Source organism: Stomoxys calcitrans, chromosome 1 (genome assembly GCF_963082655.1).
Source record: "Stomoxys calcitrans chromosome 1, idStoCalc2.1, whole genome shotgun sequence".
NCBI classification, from domain to species: domain Eukaryota; kingdom Metazoa; phylum Arthropoda; class Insecta; order Diptera; family Muscidae; genus Stomoxys; species Stomoxys calcitrans.
The window spans coordinates 149,552,271-149,577,019 of record NC_081552.1 but is presented as its reverse complement, the minus strand read 5'-3'; the positions used below and the strand labels follow the sequence as shown (position 1 = coordinate 149,577,019).

General features: G+C 38.3%; 1 protein-coding gene and 1 long non-coding RNA gene across 4 annotated transcripts in view; one reads left to right on the top strand and one right to left on the bottom strand.

The window, feature by feature from the left end:
* Positions 1-18,504, bottom strand: part of LOC131994370 (uncharacterized) — a 111,798-nt gene extending 93,294 nt beyond the window's left edge. Inside the window, exons 1-2 of the long non-coding RNA XR_009396671.1 lie at positions 18,326-18,504; positions 18,154-18,253 (exon numbers count right to left, since the gene is read on the bottom strand). This is a non-coding gene — a long non-coding RNA (uncharacterized LOC131994370). The remainder of the gene's footprint in view (positions 1-18,153; positions 18,254-18,325) is intronic.
* The window catches only part of LOC106090082 (four and a half LIM domains protein 2), a 579,753-nt gene that overhangs the window by 268,177 nt on the left and 286,827 nt on the right, over positions 1-24,749 (top strand). Inside the window, exon 1 of one of the 3 annotated variants that reach the window (XM_059361322.1) lies at positions 20,289-20,512. The exons of the other annotated variants lie outside the window; for them this stretch is intronic. The gene's annotated coding sequence lies outside the window, so the exon portion shown is untranslated. Of the gene's footprint in view, positions 1-20,288; positions 20,513-24,749 lie in introns of those variants that run through there. 3 annotated transcript variants of the gene reach the window in all.

The window sequence follows — 24,749 nt, the reverse complement described above, 5'->3', positions numbered from 1 at the left end:
ACTGAACAGTTAAAAATTCATCTGTTCTGGTGCCGGCTTACAGAGATATCCCAGGGAATTGTAAAGCGGACGAGCTTGCGAGACTAGGAACTACCTTACACATTCCAGGGAAACTGGAAGAGGTCTACCGCTTTGCTGTCGCTGGCTAGAACGACGTTTCAGTCATTGTGTCTGTCATGATAGGCCACTGTCTAATCGGAAAACATTCTGACAGACCGAAGGTCACCAATAACAAATTTTGCAGAAGCTGTGAGGACATCGAAGAAGAAGAAGAAGACTGTGGAACACCTTCTGTGTGTATTTCCCGCACTGGCAGTCAGTAGGAATTAATCTTTAGGTTCTCTTTTCTTTGAGAACTTGTGTGATTTAGCGTATGGGAACATTCACAAGTTGTTGGGCTTTTTTAAGCGGTCTGAATGGTTCAACAGTAGAACTAGAAGGCATCTTCCTTCTTCTGTTCCTGTGTTATCACAATATACGAAAACGTTTAAGTAAGTCTGATGGCACTGTTATTTAAACCTAAACTAACATTAAAACCTACACAATCCGAAATTTTCGCAAACCTTGTAGGTTGGTCTGTTAGGAGCCATAGGCTATATAATTTGTTGATATCGAAAGGGTCTATATATCCCTTACCCGAAAACACCAACTAAAAGTTGAAGAAGATCGATCCAGACAATATGGAATTCAAATTAAAGGTATTCGAGAGTAGAGTACGAATATTATATTCCTGTATAACGGTGCCCGGTCCACAGTGTCACGACCATGGCCAAAAAAAGGCAAAAGCCATCATATTCGGAATGCAAATTTTTTGTTGCCATTTGAGAGAGAACATTCCAATTACGGTAAATGTGAATTTTTGTTTCATTATGTCACGTAGTTTTGTGTATATCGGAGTTCAAATCCAATATATATTTTTTTTTGTAATGACTTTTTTTCCTTATTTAATGACAAAAATTGAAAGCTGTCTCCGATACCACAATTTTTAATATTTGGAGTAACGGTCGGTATAAGAGCGAGTCAGTTGGTGAATTTGGGATGACCCTCCACCATAGGATGGGGGTATACTAATTTCGTTATTCTGTTTGTAACACCTCGAAATATGCGCCTAAAAGCCCATAAAGTATATATATTCTTGATCGTCATGCCATTCTAAGTCGACCTATCCATGTCCGTCCGTCTGTCTGTCGAAAGCACGCTAACTTCCGAAGGAGTAAAGCTAGCCGCTTGAAATTTTGCACAAATACTTTTTATGTGTGTAGGTCGGCCCATGTTTTAATATAGCTGCCATATAAACCGATCTTGGGTCTTGACTACTTGAGCCTCTAGAGGGCGCAATTCTTAACCGATATTATTTAAAATTTTGAACGTAGTGTTTTGGTAGCGCTTCCAATAACTACGCTAAGTATGGTTTACATCGGTCTATGCTTTAATATAGCTGCCATATAAACCGATCTTGGGTCTTGACTACTTGAGCCTCTAGAGGGCGCAATTCTCGTCCGAATTTATTGAAACTTTGCACGTCGTGTTTTGGTATCACTTCCAACAACTGTGCTAAGTATGATTTAAATCGGTTCATAATCTGGTTTAGCTGTCATATAAACAGATCTTGGATCTTGAATTCTTGAGCCAATAGAGCGCGCAATTCTCATCCGATTTGGTTGAAATTTTGCATGAGGTGTTTTGTTATGATTTCCAACAACTATGCTAAGTATGGCGTAAATCGGTATATAACCTGATATAGCTGTCATATAAACCGATCTGAGTCTTGACTTCTTAAACCTCTATAGGGCGCAATTCTCATCCGAATTGGCTGAAATTTTTTACAACGGCTTCTCTCATGACTTTCAACATACGTGTCTAATATGGTCTGAAACGATCAATAGCTTGATACAGCTCCCATATAAACCTATCTCCCTATTTTGCTTTTTGAGCCCCTACAAGGCGCAATTCTTATCCGAATGAACTGAAATAATGCACAATGACTTCTACAATGTTCAGCATTCAGTTATAGTCCGAATCGGACGATAACTTGATATAGCTCCAATAGCATAACAGTCCTTATTCAATATTCTTTGTTTGCCTAAAAAGAGATACCGCGCATAGATCTTGACAAATGCGATCAATGGTGGAGGGTATATAAGATTCGGCCCGGCCGAACTTAGCACGCTTTTACTTGTTGAATATTGAATATTGATCATATGAAATTTATAAATACCCAAAACGGAAGCATGTTGTAATCATGCTACAGCCTATAAAAATTTAGATATTGAACTGAAATTTGTCACAGATTCGTCATTCATCCTTACACAGGCTAAGTTCTCAATAGGACCAAGTCCGACCATATTTGGATATAGCTGCCGTAAAAACTAATTTTCTGATTTAGGATTTTGAGCCTATAAAAGGCACATTTGCAATTTTTGCCCTTGAACATTCCACTATGGAACAGGGGCAAACTTCTCATATAACAATGGGTGCAGTCCGATTCAAGTTTAAGCTCAATGATAAGGGGCCTACTTTTTATAGCCGAGTCCGAACGGCGTGCCGCAGTGCGACACCTCTTGGGAGAGAAGTTTTACATGGCATAGTACCTCACAAATGTTACCAGCATTAGGTGGGGAAAACCACCGCTGAAAATTTTCTGATGGTCTTGCCAGTCATTGGCGGACATGCTAACCTCTGCGCTATGGGTGCAGAGGTTAGCTAGTTAGAAAAGCGCATTTAGATAAGGCGCATTTATTATCCGATTATGCAGAAATTTCAAACGATGTGGTTTTCTTGCCAAATATGGTCCCGATCGGAATATACAAACGTCTCCCGGTATAGGGTTTTATAGCCATAACATGCACAATTATAAATCGATTTCGCTAAAATTTTGAATAGTGAATTGTGGTCCAGATCGTACTATATTTGGATGTACCAGCCAAATAGCCCGGTATGCCGATTTTGAGTCTTAAGCCCAAAAAGGCCCTATTTATTACCCGATTTCCCGATTTCGCTGCGATGTGAAAAAGTAGGTTGCATCAGGTCTCTCGATATACGGACAGAGTATGATTTATATACGACTTTAGTTAGATATTGCTGCCATAGAGGTCGATCTCCCGCTTTGGGATCTTAAGCTGATAAAAATCGCATTAATTAACCGATTTCGCTGAAACTTGGAACCGTGAGTTCTTTGACATCCATGCTCGAGCGGACTATATTTAGATATAGACCGATATTCTGATATTGGGTCTTATGGCCATAACAGGCACATTTGTTAACCGATTACTTGGAAATTGGAAACAGTGAGTTGTACAAAGCCTTCCGACATCCAAACCGTGCATGGTTGCCGCCATTTAGTCCGAAATGCCAATTTAGGGTCTTAAGCTCATAGCAGGCGCTTTTGGTTCCCGCTGTCGCTGAAATTTGTAGCTGGGACTTGTCTGAAGCTTCTTGACATGTAAACCGAACATGTTGTAAATCGGTCCATATTTGTATATTTTGAATTTATAACAAAATAGGATCAAAATATTATCCATGGTGGGGGGCAACGAAAGTTCGGCACGGACGAACTTAAGACGTTTTTATTTGTTAAAAAAAATTAATATTAATAAGTTAACACGAGATAACACTGAATCTTTATCGAAAAAAATATTAAAGATTTCTACAAATTTTAAAAGATTTGGTTTAAAGTGAAAACCAGCTAAGTTTGGCCGGGCTGAATCTTGAATACCATGCACCACAATTGATGGCACGATTTCTCTTTATTGGCGGAAACTTAAAGGATCAAGCAAAAAATTTAATTTTTTTAATTTGGTTAGGTATTGCTTCTGGTATAAGCTTAAGAAGTAAAACCGGATGATCCGTTTTTATATGGGAGGAATATCAGGTTAGTGACGGATTCAGACCATACTTGGCATGTATATTGGAGGTTATAGGGGAATCATTATGCAAAATTTCAGCCAAAGTGAATAAGAATTGCGCCTTCTAGAAGCTTAGGTAGGATGCGAATTTTATCGGGTTAAAGAGCGGTTCAGATCAAATTTGGCAAAAATGTTTGAGGTCGTAGGAGGAATTATGCAAAACTTCAGCCAAATCCGATAAGAATCGCGCCCTCAAGAGGCTCAAATAGTTTATTCAGGGAGTTATGAACGGTTATGGTTCGATTGAAACTATACTTGAGTAGAATGTTAGAGGCCATGAATGAAATGGATTTGCAAAATTTTAGTTAAATCAGATGAGAATCGCGCTCTCTAAAGGCTCAAAAAGTCCATTTGGGTTTACATGAGGGTTTTATAAAAATATAGTCCGATATGGACGGTGATCACGAATATATATATATATATATATATATATATATATATATATATATATATATATATATATATATATATATATATATGTATATATATATATATATATATATATATAAATATATATATATATATATATATATATATCGGAGTTGAACAGTTTGATATAGTGATCGTAAGGACAAAACTAATATCACTTACCCTTTGAAAGTGAGAAAAATAAACAATTAATTGTAAAGGATCGGGATTGGAGCGAAAAAAATTGCTAAAGGGGAGCGTAATTATATTTGCTGGAGCAGAGAAAAGGTACCCGGTTCGGGTCTCTGACATAAACCGATCTTCAGATTTAATTTCTTGAGCCTCCAGAAGGCGCAATTACCACCGGATTTGGCTGCAATTTTGCACGTTCAATTTTGCTATGACTACCAATAGCCGTTCCAAGTATGGACCTAATCGGACGAATATTTTCGAGCTTTTTCTTCCATGTTATCGCACCACCGAATTGCAACCACATACCGCGAATTGTGTTACATTTTTGTAATTCCCCCACTTTATGTTTAATAAAACTCATAATTTGTTTAGGCCTATTTCTGAATTATCTTAATGTTGTAGTATTCTGTTTTGGTATTTTGCTGCCTTGATATACTTGGCAAATCGTTTACCTCTCATTAACCTGGTTATGAGTCCACGCATTACGACATGCAAGAACACTGTCGTAAATTTGTTTGTGAAAATATCGATATACCAGTTTGGTCATAACATATGTCAGGTATACAACATTGCCCAGTCCAATTTATTTGTCTTGTGATTTACGTGGAATTTTATTCAACATTACCAAAGTGTTTTCTTGGTTGGGTTTCCTTTGAGGCATTTTCGTCTCTTAAACAATACAACACGTATTTGAAATTAAAATTTTATTTCGTTTTGCCCTCTGCGATTTTATGTTGCTGATCTAAGGCATTTGCTGACCAGCTTGCCAGCTCCAAGTGAAGTCTTTTACCAGCCTTTTTTGTGAGGCGTCTCTGCTTTGTGTTAATGTAACGCAAAGTTAGATGTAATTAATGATACCCCGGAGGATCATGAAACCTTACCTGGCGCTCAAACAATGCCAGTTCTACCTGGGGATAACTCTGTTCGATGTATGCAAACAACCGCATTGGAATTTACTACCCACACAGATTTGTACACCATCTACACCGGATGGATGTGAAATGCGTAGTTGCGGACACCCCGCCCCCACATGATTGGTAATGACCTTAAGTGGCCGCTTGTCCGTTAAAAGGTACATGAAGGTATGTAGGCGTAATATACATATACATAATGTCCTGCAACTTCAACAAGACTGAGAGTTAACCGAAGTTAAAAAGGTCTTCTCCAGCTGTTCTCCACATTCCTTGGTAATACATTAATTATTGGCTGCTGCTCGTTAGTACACTCAGCATTGTGTATGGTTTGCGGGTAATTGGTGTTAAACATTTATTTCCATTCAATATGAAATTGGCCAAATGTATCTTATTTGCCATTTTATATGCCTTCATAATTCAAGGATATTTCAATTGGATAAACAAATACCGAAGCCGAGGCCAAAGGTATTATTTGCTTCACTTCTAAAGAAAAACAAATAATATTTATTAAATTCTGCTGTGATTCGTTTATGGTATTCTCATCATGGTGTAGGTGTTTGCATTGGGGTTTTAAATGGAAATTGTTATTGCTGACGCTGCTATCACACGATACATATGTGCGTTACATATGTGCTGCCATTTTCTGCATTCATAAGAGCGCGCTCTTATCGCCATGTATTCTCTCATACGTATTGTATTTTTTGTATAGACATGTGTATACATGTAGGTTCGATGAAATAAGATCTCGCTTCAATCAAAAGAACTGCATATATATTCGAAAATCAATTTTTCATATTAACTATTTCGTATGTATCACATAACGTGTAAAACTTTCAGAGTTGCTATCGTTGAAAATACACATGACGATACATATCGTGTGATAGCACCCTTAAAGGAGAAAAGTAAAAGTAAAAGAGAAAAAAAAAAATTGGAATTGCTGCACAAGATATATCAAGTCTTTTAATTTTTTTTTTTCAAAATGTAATTTTGATTTTAACGTAGAACAATGGGACCGGCCGGTAATTATAACTAGTCTTCTCCAGACGTATTCTTCTTATAAGCAGGAACCCAAAGATTATGCTGTCTAATCAGGTTATGCTATAGCGTGGACCACTTGACATGGCTACTGGATGTCATAATAAAGTCCACATAAAAATATTTGAATTAAATCAGATAATGAAGGGAGAAATCTTTAAATCTCCGAGAAATAAAATCGAAAGTGTGATTTATATGTGGGCTGTATCGGATTCAGAACATACTCTTCATGGGTACTTTATGTCAAAACAGTATTTTTGTCAAATCGGTTATGGGCCAATATAAATTTTATTATGTTTATATGAATTTTAAACAAAGCATTTGTTTTCTAAATGTATGTCGATTTTGTTATCGAACCGATTCTTGTGCATACTAAACGCCTTATCAATATGTATTTAAAATTTAATTTCGAATTGGAATTGAATTCAGCATCTTTCATTCAATTGCAAGATGACTCAAACGGATTTATGTATTGATTACAAACATTAACTTTTTTCTGCATGGATAACAATCGATTCTTCGTAAGGTTGAAGAAAGCTAAACTGATCACCTTCTTACTTCCTTTCCGTACTAAGCTAATCTTACGATCTCCCCATAGGAGTTTAGTTGTCCTAACGACCGTTCTCAGTTCTACAGTGCTATGTTCGCCCACACACTTAACTTCAAGTCTTCATTTCCCTTTATTAAAGTATTTACATACTTTAGTTGGAGGCAATCATAGCTCAGAGGATATCATGTCCGCCTATGACGCTGTACGCTTTGGTTCGAATCCTGGCGAGAACATCAGAAAAAAGCGGTGGTTATCGCCTCCAAATACTGGCGACATTTGTGAGATGCTATGTCATGTAAACTCCCCAGATAGGTGTCGAACTGTGGCACGGCGTTCAGACTCGGTTATAAAAAGTAGTGACATGAGAGAAGTTTGCTCCTGTGCCTTAATGGAGAGTTCATGGCAAATTCGCATTGCAACCGTTGCACTATAAAGGGGCTTGTATGAAAACACGTGGAGTTAAAAGGGTCCTTGCGGATCTCGACGTTAATAAATCTCCGGTCCCGGACGGTATATCAACACTTGTCCTTTGTAAGTGTTCTTCGACTTTTGCTCGTCCACTACGCAACCTTTTCAACTTTGCTTACCGTGCAGGAGTTTTCTCGGCGCGTTGAAAGGTTGCGAACGTTCAGCCCATCCCCAAAAAAGGTGGGGCGAACAACCCTGCAAATTACCGGCCAACTGCGATATGCTCCGCGCTATCCAAAGTTGTAAAGAGTATAGTTAACCATCATCTTGCCATATATTTAAAGTCCAATGGCCTTCTTAGCGATAGACAGTATGGGTTCCGCAGAAATCGCTCTACGGGAGACCTAATGGCATTTTTGTCAAAATGATGGAGTCGCTCTATCCACCAGTTTGGTGAGAGTAAGGTCGTGGCTCTGGATATCTCCAAGGCATTTGATAGGGTCTGGCACGGTGCACTTTTATCAAAGTCGGTAATAACTTCATTCGATTTATATCGAGCTGTTGTAGATGGGTTCTCATCCGATGAGTATACATTGACCGCGGGTGTGCCACAAGGCTCTGTCCTCTCCCCTTTCCTTTTTCTTATCTTCATTGAAGATTTATTGGGTCAGACTTCGAATCCAGTCTACTCATTTGCCGATGACAGTAGTCTGTGTTATTCATATTCATTCGACCATTGCCCAGTCCTTCTCTTGAGCATCGTCGGAATGTGGGTAGCGTTGTATTGCTTTATCGTTATTTTCATGGCGTGTGTTCCAGGGATATTCGTCTTCTTATCCCTGACGTTAGGATGTTCACCAGGAATACAAGACTTGCCAGCAACTCACACCCGTTTGTAATTGATTAGCCAGTCGACCGAACCATGCATTACCGAGAAAAATAATTTTTCGCCCGAACCATTCGTATGAGGAATCGACTTCGGGCTAACGTCTTTCCCATCGACATTGACGTTCAGAAATTTAAGAGAATTATCAATAAACAGTACTCCCACTTTCCCTCCTCCAACCCTTAACTTTCCTAATTGCCAATGCAATGCACTGCATACATAGGGGACATCCCCTGCGTGTTGGTTACGCGAAAAAAAAAATTGTAATGGCGAGATAACATTACAAAACATACAGACATGTTTACATTTCGTTCCCAAAAAATTAAATGTATCTCGTAATAGGTGCTAGGTTAGGTTCGGTTGAAAAGGGGGTGTATGCCACTATGGGTATACACCTAAACTAGTATTCGGCTCGTTGTGCGCTCTAAATACTATAAACCAACCTCGAAAAGAAATGGTAAGTTGGGAATTCCGTGCTACTTACAAAATCCCTAATTGTTTTTCGTAACGCGCCCCTATGTTGATTCATGTCTGGTATTGTGTCTCCACCCAAGTACCAGTGTCTGTAAGCCGCGATCCCTCACTTGCCGCACCGATTTGCCTAAGTGAGCCGAAAGCTATACTGATCTCCTTCTTACTTTCTTACTTACTTTGCTTTCCGTAATAGCCTCGTCTTCTCAAGTGTTAGGTAAGATTGAAAAGAGGATGCGGATATAAATCCGCCCCATGCCACTATGGGCATACATCTAAGCCAGTAATCGGCTTGTTGTTCGCTCTAAATACTAAAAAAGTAACATCGAAAATGAAAATGTATGCTAGAAATTCCGTGCTTTTTTAAAAATCCCTAATCACCATCTTCCCCACACATGATATCACTTGCCGCGCCGATTTTATAAAAGTGAGCTCGTAGTCCTATGTGTCCCGTTACGATACCGAGAGCTACTTTCCTTACTTTCTTTCAGTAATAACATAGACTTCTCACGATCTGGGTCTCCCCATCGGATTTTCGCCGTCCTACCGACCGTTTCGCTGTTCTACAGGGTTGCATGCGCATTCGTCGCTCACGCCCTTAAATCTGCGTCGACCCGAAAGGCTTCGGGTTAACCAAGTTTATTGACGGCAGTTATCCGGCCTTCAAGGCCAATTCGTCTGCTGATTTTAACGTCCTGGTTGTTATTGGCCTTACGGCAATTTTACTGTTCGTAAAGATGTTCACACTCGACGTCCTCGCTTTAGCACCAAACCACCTCACGCTTTCCGTGATCGCCCGGATCTCCGCCTGCAGGACCGTATTATGGTCAGGCAGTCTAAAACAGATCTCAGTCCCTGGGTTCTCAATGTAGACCCCCAGGCCCACCCTGCCCTCTAGCTTTAATCCATCTGTGTAGCACGATCTTCCAGATGACAATACTAGGTTTCCGGCAATCCAAGACTGTGCCTCTGGCAGCAGTCTCTCGCACTCGACCTTCAGGTTTCCGATCGGAAACCTCTTCTAATTCATCCGGGTTTATTATCTTCTCCTCGATTTTTACCGCGATGGTATGAGCTGCTCCTATCCTCTATCCATTCTCTCAATCGGTAGGATAGTTTCCAGTGCCCTAGTGGCTATGCCGCCTATGACAAGACAACATGTTTTCTGAAACTGTTGTATTATCCATAAGTTGCGCTTTTTCTCCATCGCATGCCACCAAACTACTGAGGTGTAAGTAAGTATCGGTCTTATCACGCTCCTGTAGAGCCAGTGGACTGTCCTCGGATTCAAGCCCTATTTCGATCTTACGGCCCGTCTACATTGTGCCCAACTTCTGTGACATCAACATCAGTACGCTCCTGAATGTCACACTTCCAATTCAGTTTCCTTCCAAGATCACTCCTAGGTATTTGATCTTGTCAGATATCAAAATCGTTCTGTTGAGGAAACGTTGTGCCTTAAATGGCCCCACCTTCGTCTTTCTCGTGAACAGGCAGATTTCAGTCTTCCCTGGGTTAACCTTGGAACCCCTGGATCTAGCCCAGCCATATACCATCTGCAAAAGACTCTTTCGGCCCTTCTGCATAGCTGATTCGGATCCTTACCTCTTAGAAGTATTACTGCGTAGGAAACGGTTTCAAATCCCTCCTCAGTCAGCATACGCAATAAGTCATTTATGACGGTCACCCATAGGAGTGGCGATGAAATGACATATAAACCAGTGGGATGTGCAATCGGGCGAAAGTGCAGGAAGCTGGTAGGATAGACATTCCAAGCACTTCTACGGAAGCTGGAAAGAGAATCATATCTCCCGAAGAGCATAACACTGCTGTGCACAGCAAAAAGCCATTTTAGTCCAAAATATGGTGACATGTTTATGGTAGCTAATATCTTCCATATAAAACATTAAGGCATATATTTTTGGATTCATTTGGTTCAGTTCTTTCGATACAAGAAAAAATCATGCAATTTGGTTTTGTACGTTGAAAGTAATAAGTCCTATAAGGAATACGATGGTTAAAATGGTCAATTTTGACACCATGTTTTTAAACCTTGTGCCACTACAGGGTGTCTTAATGTCAAAATATGAAAATATAACATGGCTTCTGCAATTGTTTCAAATTTCACTTTTGGCCACAATTTCCCATTTTCGCCCATAGTGCGCCGGCGAAGCACTACTTTCGGTGCCTACACTTTTTTCATGTTTTCCCCCCTTCGCCCTAAGTAATGGTAGTCCATTTCTAATATTCTTTTTGTATGCCCATAAATTCTGTTCAATATGTGTGACTCATTTCACTCATCATTCTTGGTTAAAGTGCAAAAACATAATAAAATACGAATTTACAAATGTATGTACATACGTGTGTAACTTAATCAAATCAAATATGAATTATATTTGGCTATTACTTAGATTCTATAAATCACCATACCATCAATACTTACCACACATTTCTCCCTCCGCCTCCTTCATTACTAACTCAACCCTATGGGACCTGTGTCCGAAGCAAGGTTCGCCAACAACTTGGCTATAATTATTCAAGTCATACGTTTTTTGCTTTTTTTTGTGAAACATGATTTTTCGTTTTGGTTTAAATAATTTATTAAGAACAGCAAAGAACAAAACACACAGCAAATGTGAAGAAATATTTCATAATAAATCATTGCCTCCTCAGAGAATACCAAAAAAGAAGACACCGCCCGACACGATACCAACGAACGAAAGCTGATGAAGATACGCTGAACACAACACAGCACAACCAACAACAGAAACCTCCAAGCAAATCGGACGGACGGACAATATTAAAACTGTAACACTTCTCTAGGTCCCAGTACTACTTTAGGGATTGGTGGGCCAGTGTGTCTCATTAAAAAGCAATGCTTGTGACTGTCATAGTCCTCGCCATGGCGAATATTGATATTGTCATTGGTGGTTTACTTTGATGACATACGCATACCTTCTGCACTCGGCGAAAGAAAGTCACATCTCAGTTTTTGTTATTTCCGTAAATATCCAGCTCCCTGGAGTATTAGCATTTTGTTCGAAAGACGCGAATTCCCTTATTTGCATATCACAAGTTTCGAGTTGTGACAGTTTTGCAGAGAATGCAACACAGCGAGTTGCATGGGTGGATTGGGGTTGATATACGACTACAGAGCTTGTGATGTTTGCATTTTTCAAAAGCGGCTATCTTAGTGCCACACTACCTGTAAATTGAATGGCACATTGACACTTTCCATGGCCCTCACAATTTTGGATATGAACGTCATAACGAAGTTCGTACAATAAAACCCCACACAAATTCGCTCACATGCACTACTCACTGATGCGCAAAGCAAAGGGAGAACAAAAATAACGGCAACCTGTTGCAGATAAACTATGTTCATGAAAGTGGTGGGTACAACAAAGCAATGTTTGTATGGGGATACAAGTTTGTGTATGTGTGTGTGCACACATCTGTGCATTGGCATTAAAATGCGATTTTACCAAGAAAAAAATAATTGGAATATCATCATGCATAAAAAACCGAAGCCTCTTAAACTGCACAGTGTGATAAAGAGACTATCGCGTAGAGTAGAAAAATAGCAAAATAGATTTTTACAGTAACGAAGGTGGGCAAAATTACTAAAATGTGTTTTTCTGTTCTCAAAACATGAGACGCCATGCTCCACAGTGCTCTATATTGTGTGGTAAGGTGCGTCAAAAATATTTCTAATTAAGCTATGGATCTGAAATTGGCATTATAGGCTTCCAGTGAGTAAAAAGCATTACTACGAAAAAATCGTAAACGTTGCTCCGTGTTTAGGTATAGCCCCCCATATAGCGGTACCGCCCGATTTCATATATTTTGGAGGGTTTGGCCGTATTTTCTAACAAAGGTCGCGGTAATTTGGCATTTCGACTTCTCAGAGAGCAAAAAATATACAAACCAAAAATTATCCAGATATATCCATGTTTTTATACAGCCCCCATATTGCGGTTCCGCCCGATTTCACCTATTTTTTACATTTTGACCGTATTTTCAACAAATGTCGCTGTAATTTGGCATTTTGGTTTCTACGAGTGCAAAAAATACGCAAGCCAAAAATTATCAAGATAGATCCATGTTTTGACATAGCCCCCATATAGCGAAACCGCACAATTTTAGAAATTTTTTTGTACGTTTTGACCATATTTTTCCACAAATGTCGCTGTAATTTGGCATTTTGGCTTTTAAGAGAGTAAAAAATATCCAAGTAATAATGATCAAGATAGGTCAATGTTTTGACTTAGCCCCCATATAGCGGTACTGCCCGAATTCCAGTTCTTCCAAGGATTTTTTGAACACCAGATTTACAAATGTGAAAAGACAAAAAAGGCGTTATATATATTAACCACATTTTGTTAAAATTCTGTGAAAAATCTATCGATCAATAAGAAGGTTTCAAGACCATAAGAATGTAGTGGTCGTAAAATAGTAAAATCCCATAATAAACACTAATTTTTGGGTTAAAGACCCACACTCGGAAGATCGATTTATATTGGGGCTACACCCAAAAATCGTCCGATCCAAACCTAACTGGGTACAGATTTTGAAGGGCTTAACACAGCTCACTGTGTGAAATTTTAGTTAAATCGGATGTGCCTTTGTATGCCGAAGATCTTAAATCGGGAAATCGGTATATATGACAGCCTTATACAAATATGGATCCCCTTAGGGCATCCTGGTAGCCGAGTTGGAAGCGTGCTTAGACTACCAGTGCAGGGGTTGTGTGTTTTATTCCTGCCAGAAGCCTTCACCTTGGTATCATAATGGACTTGAAATTGTCTAAGTGAGTCTGTAAAGGACTGCCACTCTTACCTAAACTAGGACATATTCAGCAAGAATATCGAGGGGCCTTATACAACTCACTGTGCTAAATTTCAGAGAAATCGGGCGATAAATGCGACTTCTATGGGTCTAAGATCTTCAATCAGAAGATCGGTCTATATGGGCCTATGTCATGATATAGTCTGATATATCCATTTGCCTATGAACAAAACAATGTTTCAGTTCAATATCTTAACTATCCCCCATCCTTCGCTGGTGGGTATAAAAACACAAACCTCAAATACTCAACAACAACTCAAACAGTTTTCACAAATATCATTATTTGGACTAGAGGTAGGATTAGTTTTTTGAAAAATACATAACATCGGGCAGCTAAAACCACATGCGCCGTAAACAGCGCATTCTTACCAACATTTATTTAAATTCTCAAGACGTTCTGTGAATTGGAAAGTTGTTAAAAGTCATTTTTTATTAATAGCTAATTCTAATAGAATCAAAACTGACATTATTATAATCTTATTGGTTGCAGTATTTTTAATATTAACTTCCATTTAAATCATAAATATTTTAGCACACTACTTTATTACAATTTCACTTTCAATATGTCACTTCGTAAATGCTATTTTTAGAGTCTCGGTATGATCATATACAAAAGCCAACTTGTTATGTGCGCTCTTAGAAATGAGAAGTGAGGAAAGTCACAAGTCGGGTGGTCCCGACTATATGCAACTCTGTACCTATCCTGTGAGTGTGAATTGGGGGATTATAGTTAATAGGCGCAATATCTAATTCTGAATTGATTTTGTAGGACAAATGTAGGTGTTCAGATGGGTAACAAAATAAACCAAATCAAGTTTCGATGCGTACAATAGAGCTATATCTTCATCCGAACAGATTTCCACAAAATTGCCTAGAAATATCAATAGTCATAAGAGAGTACAAGAAAACCACTGTAGCGCAGGAACGCCATGGCGAGAATCATGGCGAGAATATCAGAAAAAATGTTCAGCGGTGGTTACCCCTTCTAATGCTGGCAACATTTGTGAGGTACTATAACATGTAAAAACTTCTCCCCGTTCGGACTCTGGTATGAAAAGGAGGTCCCTTAATTTGACCAGACCATTTTAGTTTTGTGCACTACTGGCTAAGAGGGATATTTTATGTCATTATCATATTAGCAAGGCTGACACTAATTGAAATTTATATGTTTATATAAAAACGAATTAAGTTCGGCTAGGTCGATGTTAAAATTCCCAAACATGTTTGGAACATACTCTTCTCGAATCAACTTTACTCTAGTCAACTCTAATCAACTCTACTCTACTCTGCGCTACTCTACTGTACCCTACTATACTTTAGTACTCTAGTACACCACTCTATTATACTCTACTCCATCCTACTTCACTCTACTCTATTCTGCTGTACTGTACTCTACTCTATCCTACTCCACTTTACTCGAATTTACTTTATTCTACTCTACTTTTCGCTACCCTACTCTACGCTTCTCTAGTCGACTCTACATATGTTATAAGTCATAAGAATTGACAGCAGCTACATAGAAGTTAAATCGAAATATTGGATAAATATGTTCAGGAATTATGTTGAATTTGATTCCGATCGAATCAAAGAGGGGGAAAACTTACTTATTTGAAAGGTGAAAAAAATCAAAACTTTAATTATTGTTATAATTCTCTTTTTACCCACCACCATAGGATGGGGGGTATACTAACCTAGTCTCTCCATTTGTAACACCTGGAAATATTAATCGTCTGGATATTTTGAAATTTTGCACAGGGCCATATCGATTCAGATTTTGATGTAGCTTCCATATAAATTGATCTCCCGATTTGGCATATTTAGCCCCTAGAAGCCGCAATTTTTATCCGATTGGGCAGAAATTTTGACGTGTTCTTTTTGGAATTCCAATAACTGTGCCAAGTACAATTCAAATCGGTCTCCAACCTGATATAGCTCCCATATGACCCCATCTCCCGATTTGACATATTGAGCCCCTGCAGTCCGCAATTTTTGTCCGATTTGGCTACAATTTTGCATGTAGTGTTCTGTTACGACTACCAACAACTATGTCAAGTACGGTTGAAATCGGTCTGTACCCTGATATAGCTCCCATATAAACCGATTTCTCGATTATGCTTTTCGGTTCCTAGAAACTTTCAGCCTGGTTTGGAAGAAATTTGGTACATAGAGTAAATTATGCCTTTCAAATAAAGGGTGATTTTTTTGAGGTTAGGATTTTCATGCATTAGTATTTGACAGATCACGTGGGATTTCAGACATGGTGTCAAAGAGAAAGATGCTCAGTATTCTTTGACATTTCATCATGAATAGACTTACTAACGAGCAACGCTTGCAAATCATTGAATTTTATTACCAAAATCAGTGTTCGGTTCGAAATGTGTTCAAATTTTGACAAATTTTGTTCAGCGATGAGGCTCATTTCTGGTTGAATGGCTACGTAAATAAGCAAAATTGCCGCATTTGGAGTGAAGAGCAACCAGAAGCCGTTCAAGAACTGCCCATGCATCCCGAAAAATGCACTGTTTGGTGTGGTTTGTACGCTGGTGGAATCATTGGACCGTATTTTTTCAAAGATGCTGTTGGACGCAACGTTACGGTGAATGAACACATTTCGAACCGAACACTGATTTTGGTAATAAAATTCAATGATTTGCAAGCGTTGCTCGTTAGTAAGTCTATTCATGATGAAATGTCAAAGCATACTGAGCATCTTTCTCTTTGACACCATGTCTGAAATCCCACGTGATCTGTCAAATACTAATGCATGAAAATCCTAACCTCAAAAAAATCACCCTTTAATATTATTTGGTGTCAATTTTACGCAGAATCCATGGTGGTGGGTTTCAAAGATTCGGCCATGCGGTTAGCATGTTTTTACTTGTTTTATTTGAGAATGCAATATTTTAAATTTTTTAATACAGTCTTGAAAGTTCCATCGAGTAAATGGCGACCCCATTTCGCATGCACTGATTAAGTCGAAGTTGACTGATAAGTCCGTGTCCACTCTTTGCATCATATGAATCGGTATGTTGGCAATGACGTCGCCAATGTTGTTTTTGAGTGATTTCAAATAACCCCATAAAAATAACAAGTCTATGAGGATGAATTGCAAAGCGAGCGTGGAAGGCACGTTGCGTAGCAACAAGCAGGCTACCGTTAGAAAGGGAGCTCTCGACGACGAAGGCTCGCTTCTCCCTAGACATGATAGCATGATGGCAACTGATGCGACGGAGAAACATATTTGGGGACGTCCCTCTCCAATGCGCCCCCGCCCCACTCACCGCTCGGGAGTTTTATCAAGTAAGTAAGTTTCTCTGGCGCACCCTGTAGGACCGATAATCCAATAAAGTTCCGCTCGCCCGACCTTAATGGTTACTCATTTGTTTATTGAACAAACTACGCGCAGATATTTTTCTTGGGATTTCCCTATACACTTAAAAAAAGTGGCCCAATGGTTGAGTCAAAATAAACTACTTTCGAATAAAGTTGGACTTCATATAACGCTAAAGACCTTTTTATTCGTTTTTCGTTAATGTAGATCTAATTACATCAAATGAACTTCGTTATGGTTCAACGTTAAAAAATGGAACTAAATTATTCTTTATTCAGTGCATATGATGAACAATCGTGAAAGATATTTTGAACTGAAATCAACACAATTGATGGAACAAAATATCCGATATATTTACTGTGTGGTAATACATCTGAACAAAATTTTGGCAAAATCTCGGCTTCTATTCCCTTCAGATTTAACCAATGCCCATGAAATAATTCATTGAATTGTAGATGTATTATTTATTCTCATATTAATCCTTTGTATTATTTTATTAATATATTTCAAATTTACACGTTGCGAATATAAATTTCGTATATATAAACTGCAAATCGAAATTTGGCCATGAACATTCCATAAAGGAACTGGGGCAAACCTTTCACAAATCAATGAGTGCTGTTCGACTCAATTTTAAGCTTAATGATAAGGGACCTCCTTTTTAAAGCCGAACGGCGTGCCGCAGAGCGACACCTCTTGGGGGAGAAGTTTTTACATGGCAAAGTACCTCACAAATATCGCCAGCATTAGGAGGGAATAACCACCGCTGAAAAATTTTCTTGTGTTCCTGCAAGGATTCGAACCCATCATAGGCGGACATGCAAACCTCTACGCTATTAAAATAAAAACGTTCACACATTTAGTTTTCAATGGCTCCGGAGAAATTCTGCAATAAGTCGCATAGGAGTAATTACCCTATACTCCCAGAAGTTCCGTTGCGCCATTTACACAATATTTAATAGACCGTTACAAAAGCAATGAAAGTGTTGAGTACAGATACGTAGTTTTATTTTCAATCTTATACTTACCATCAAAGGTGTGCGTCTGCCTGTAATTTGTGGTACAAATCTTTTGCGAAAATATTTGCTTTAAAATATTTCAACGCTGCATAAATTGTAGTTTGCATTTAAATTTTAAAAGTTCGTGCAAACTGAATAATTTATGTTTTTTTTTTTTTTTTTTTTTTTTGAATTGCTAATGCTTACTCATATTTCAGGACGTTTCACGCTGTATGTTCGGCCTATTCGATTCGGAAGCGATTAGAACTAATTTCTGCTATACCACTGCAGCATATTAAATTTCTTCCTGTAATTATATTCGGAGACAAGAATGGAAAACATTATTTGAACAGAAAAAAAGATGGATATCGTGACTCACCAAATTCACCTTGGTAATTTTATTTCACATGTTTGCATTTTTTTTCTTGCTACCGTTCACGACTTTTCTTGAACAATGCATACATCAGACTAAGTTTTTGCGGCACTGGAATGGTTTGCATGGTTTTCAGCTGTAACCTGTGTGTGTGTTGTGCTGACGCCTTTTTTGTCGGCGACACATGTTCATGATGCTTAACTGCACAGCCCAGGTAAATAGAGGAAAATGTAAGAAGCGGATTTGCCTTTTAAAAAAGAATTTGTGTTAGTAATAAACCCTTAAAGGTTTCTAAAGGCATTTCTTTAGGGTTCCTAACATGGATCTATTTATCCTATACAAAGTGAGGCCACAAATCAAACATTGTTGTGTTATGATATTCTAAGTTTTTATCACGTGATTATTGTATGACTGACAAACAACGTGTTTAAAAAAACGCCTTTAGGAATTGCATTAAAGCTAAGTTTGGTATTCCTGAGCAGTTAATCGATTTAATCATCTCTGTTACAAAATCTGTCAACCTAAGTTAGTAAACAAATTTTTAAGTTAAAACTTGTAATTGAATTAAATGTATTCCATTATACCCAAATTTGAGAAATTCTTAAACTATTTTGACCGAATAGTTATTCAAATTGATGAAAATAGGTTTATAGGAAGCGTTAAACTCAGCATTATATTGGGTAAATAAAAACGTTGTTTGCTTTAGAATTATTTAACTTGCTGAGAAGAAACTTGGTTAAGTAAAATGACTTGCCAAACCAAAGTTAATGAGCTATTTGCTACTTATTACATATGACTGAAACTTATTACAAATTTGCATATTTTCTTTGTTTTAATCAAAGTTTTACCAAATTAGATTAAAATGTGCTAACTTATTTGGATTATTTTATGCGCACCATTTTTCTGAGTGCATGATGCCTATAAAGTTAAATTTAATTTCTCTGATGTAATGTAGAAAAAAGCTAATTTTATTGTTTTATCTGAAACGCAAACGTACACAATGACAACACTGTGCGTAAACTCTAGCAATCGCACACAATTCGTTAAGTGAGAGAGCGAGAGCATACACTCAAACACACCAAACATACTCATCTCATAGCGCATTAATCGGTCGGAGTGTGTGGTGGTGAATGTAAACATTTTGCCAACAACTACATCATGACCAGCACGTGGTAGAGAACCGACAAAAACAAACGGAGAGCAGCCATTGAGCACATCTACTTAAGTTATCTCCAGCTGATAAACCAACAAGCCAGCCAGCTAGCTAGCATAACACAGCATATGATGACCCCATTGTTGATTTCCCTCGAGTTTCTCCCGCCCAATTCTTCTATCAGAAGTCAGTCCGTTTACCAAACACAAATCGGTTGATGTGCAAATCTCTTAAATATTTAACACCACACACTCATGGCTTCTCGGCTATTGCCAAGAACAACAAAACAGCAAGCAAGGTTTTATAATATCTGAGAGGATTTGGCCATTTCCCTGTTGTTGTCGTCGCCATCAACGCACATTTGGACAGCATCAATGTCAAGCTTCTTCTTTGACACATAAACGAAAACAATAACAAGCCCAGTTGTCTGATGGGGGTACAAATGTTAGCCGACATACGTCTGAGTATCGGTGTGGTTCGGCTGTGAGCGATATATGTTGTGCATGTTTTTGTTTGTTTGGACATTTGTTGTTTTGATAAAGCTTATCTCTGAGTTGATTCATTTCGGACGCTACTCCCCCATGTTTTGATGAGTGTGTGTCTATTTCGGCCCTGTTCACCTTTAGTACGAGGTGGTATCTTCCACGAACGATATTCTGTTCGTGCGAATGTTCAGTCTTTGGTGTGTTTTCTCGTTCTGTTGTGCCGCCTATGTCGTCGTTTATGTAGCAGTCGGCGTTGTATGAGCGGCAGCAGTGTGCTGTTGTTGGCTCTGTCAGAACTCATCAGTTGGATTTGGAAAGTTGAGCCGTACACAAGTGTGTCGTCGTGTCTGTGTGGCGTCACTTGTGGGGCGTATGAGTGTTGTTCAATTTCCTCCTTGTGTTTTTCGTCAGCGTGTCGTCGCTGTTTTGCAAACAATTTAAATACGCGCGCGCTCCTAAATTTCCCTTTGAAATACAAAGAAAAACATAACGGCAATTGTTGAAGCCTCCAGTTTGCAAAAACCCATTGGGATTTAGAGTATAGAAAGATTTAAAGTAATTAGGTGTTCGAATCGTGATTTGTTTATTGTGGATATAGTGTATACATGTTTATGTGTGTGTGAATGAGTGCTTGAAAATAAACAAAAAATTGATTTTCGTAAAAAAGAAAAAATATTTAAAAAATAATAATAAATCCCACAAGTGATGGCATTGCCAATATTTCCAAGTTGTTGTTAGTCGCATCGGATAAAATAAAAATGTAGACGATTTAAACACGAAAACAACACAATTTTAATAAATTAATCATATTTATAACTAGAAAGTGGCGAACGTGTTAACAGAATTTTGTTTAGTTATGCATTTTTTTCACAATTCCTACTTGCTAGCCATTGCCGACAGTTGTGTTTACATTTTTTGCTGTCTCAATAGCACGGCTGTTTTGTTTTAATTTTGTTGTTCTTTTATGTTAAATTGACCATTAAGTTTGTTTACAACACTCTGGCGCAAAAAAATACGACGAAATGAAATTATGTTATAGAAAAATAACCACAAAAACAAGCATCATTACATTTTTATTTCAAGTAGTCTCTGTGATATTTGTTTGTCTCTCGCACAATCGTCAACCTCATGCTGCGTTAGAAATTAAAGTTTTTTAAATACATAGTTTGTCCAGAATTTAAGGAAAAATTTTATGGCAAATAAATTGTGTTAGTGTGGTAGTGGAGGAACCACCAAAAACAATGACTGTCAAGTTTTGTGTGTTGATTACCTTAAAACGAAATATGAGCATCGGCATCAGGTATCTTGCAAAATAAGTTTTTTGTGCCTTAATTCATTTGGCTGAGAATTTTAAATGTTTAGAAACTTAATAAAGCCCACAATTTCAAAAACAAATTTCTGTACAGATTGTACGACTTATGGAATATCCATCCAATATCCATATCCTCTTTAAAGGAACAATTAAAAATGACAAAACAGAACCTTGGAAACCCAGACCAAGGAATCTAGTACAAATTTTAATCTTCAAAAGACAGGTACATAAAAAAAATCATAGTTAAATTGATCATGGAACACCACCTACGGTAACCATTTGATCGACCTCATCTTCGAAGAAATACGGCTTTATGAAGCCGCCATTTAAAACGAACTGGGCGAACTTAGAATAGCGTTCCAAGCGCCTCGTTCTTCTGCACCCCTTCTCCAGTCTCTGGCACCAAGTTTCGAGATGTTCTTCACCACTTGGTCGTCTGTCGAGAGGTAGCCTAGTTTAAAAATTGCTTGCTTAATCCAATGTATTTAGCATCTGTTTGCCAATTTTATTTTAAAACTGGTGTTATTCGTTTCTGTTGCGGCTATGGTTCTGCTCTGGTCGGGTGTACAAGGCGTTGTGGGAGTTGATAAGTATTTTGATTAACTTATTTTTGAATAGTTTTGCTTACAGAATAAACTTAAATAAAATTAACTTAACATTGTTTTTTGTTGATCTATTTTTATACTCTACACCACCACTGTGGTACAGGGTATTATAGATGTGTGCATTCGTTTGCAACGCTAAATAGGGGAAGAGCGAGACCAATCGATAAGTATACGGACCGGCTTAGAATCGCTTCCTAATTCGATTTAGCTATGTCCGTCTGTCTGTCTGTCCAGGTATTCTTGTAATCAAGGTACAGGTCGCATTTGTTGTACGATTTTAAAAAAATTTTGCGCAAGTCTCTTTTTTGGTCCAAGAACGAACGCTATTGATTTTGAAAAAAGTCGGTGATATAGCTCCCATATATATCTTTCATCCGATGTTTCTTGTTAAAGCTGTAGAAGCCACAATTTTGGTCCGATCTTCACCAAATTTGACACGAAGTGCTTTTCTTGACGTCCCAATATGTGTGCAAAATTTCATCAGAATCGGATATAGCTCCAATGTATATCTTTCATCGGATCAGATGTATATATAGCTCCAATGTATATCTTTCATCCGATATGGTCTTTTAAGGCTGTAGAAGACACAATTTTAGTCCCATCCTTACAACATTTTGCAGGAGATGTTTTATTTGACATCCCAATACGTGTGCAAAATTTAATCAAAATCGAATCAGAGTTAGATAAAACTCCCATATATATCATTTATGCGTTTCGACTTTTAAGGTTGTAGAAGCCACAATTTTCGTACCATCGTAAGAAAATCGTAAAAGGTTCTATTCGATATTTCAACAGGTATGCCATATTAAAGTGTGACTAAATTTGGATATTCAAAATATTACGTATACTCGGTGGTGTAGGGTATTATATAGTCGGCTCAGCCCGACATTTGACTTTCCTTACTGGTTTCTTATAGTTATTTTTATAGTCTATGCTTTAAAGATCAGTTATTTTTGGCTGGCATTTACCACAGGGGTAACTACCATACCAATGGTTGTCCAAGGAGCCAGACACATCTTGTAATTTAACCGTGACAACCTCTTCTAGAGCCACATTGTTTCACTGGAGAGTTTCCTGGGAAATGTGTGTCAAAAAGTAGTTTTAGTATTTCCTTACTAGACATTGTCCATGCATTTACTGACTTCCGAATATATCCCACCGTAATAGGTCTCGAAGATAGGATCTTCCTTAGCCTAGAGGACTCAGATGTATCCTCCACGGAGCTGCAGAATTCCACCCAGGATTTGTTCTGAGCCCAACCTGCGGTAAATGCCAACCAAAATTAACTGATCTTGAACGCATAGACTACAAAAATTACTATAAATTTAAAATTTCCTAGCATGAATAAAAGTAGTCATAAATTGTGTAAATTAAAACTTCAAATTTATTTTTTATTCAAACTTTATTTCCGAATAATATATTATGCCAAGTATCAAAATTTGGCTGGCATAAGTATTTTGACATTTAATTTTAATATAAGCATAAATAAGATATAATTAATTTAATGATCAAATGCATAGAAAAAAAGAGCTACGAAAAGTGGACGTGACTTTCGGCGATCGTTTGGAATGCCCAACAAGACAATTTGTAAGTTAAAAAAAATGAACATTATGCCCATGAACATTCCCAAAAGGAACAGGGGGCAAACTTCTCACATATCAATGAGTGCAGTCCGACTCGAGTTTAAGCTCAATGATAAGGGACCGAGTCTGAACGGCTTTGGAGAGAAGTTTTTACATGGCATAGAATCTCACAAATTTTGCCAGCATTAGGAAGGGAAACCAACCCTGACAATTTTTTGTCATGGTCTCGCCAGGATTCAAACCCAGTCGTTCTGCGTCGTAGGCGGACATGCTAACCTTTGCGCTACGGAGGCCTCCTAACTTCTTTTAGCCATATTTGTAAATTTTAATTTTGTTTTAAAAAAAATCTGTTGACTAAACCGTTCGACAATTTGTTTGACAAAATACTCATGCCAACGACTGTACATTTTGTTTATCTCCATTTATTGCTGGGCACACTTTCACGGGTTCGCTTCCGATTCTTTCAAAGACTGCAGATACTACTTCCGGTAACCGACCCATGACATGTCGTCGGCATGAAATCTCGTTTGATATTGAATGGTTCGGATATCAAACTGAGATATGGCTTGAAATACCTTTGTAATGAACGAAGTGATGGTAAGAGTTGACCTGTCCTTCTCTGGCCTTTTCTAGGATTTGGCGCAGTGTGAATATCTGGTCTATGCTGGATTTGGCAGGTCTAAAGCCGCATTTAAAGGACCCAATTATATCATTGAGTTTAGGATTAAAGGCCTGGTTATGCTTGTAGAACAAATGTATTTTAACAAAAAAAGACTTAAAGGTAGGTGAGGGTCCAACGTCAAAGAACTTTAGGCATAACTCAATGGCAGGTGGGAGAAGACGGCCTTCCACGCAGTAATGCGAGAAGTTGAGACGTCTCTCCAACTGAAGGAGTACGCGATGGCGGCCTTCTCGAACATTGAGAGGGCATTTAACAACGAGGAGATGGGTCGAAGGTCACCGCCCTGAGCCGCACGGGAAGACAGAATACGGCCAAATTTCTATTCTGGACACTATGGATGCGGTGGGCAGACTAAGGAGGGTTTAGTAGACAGGGACTGGATTAGGGCTGTACTACGACACACACAACATTTCGGGAAGGGATTTACAGTTTTCGAAATCAGTTGTTGCCGCATTTGTATGTGGAGGTAGCGATTCTCGTCAAGCTCGTTCCTGTCATCGATCGCCGCGGAAACGTTATGGCGATTGGTTATTAAAAGACGCCAAAAGATCGCTTTATCATGTCGAGTATCACAGACACTCAGTTTTTAAATAAGAGCCGTTGCCGCCCG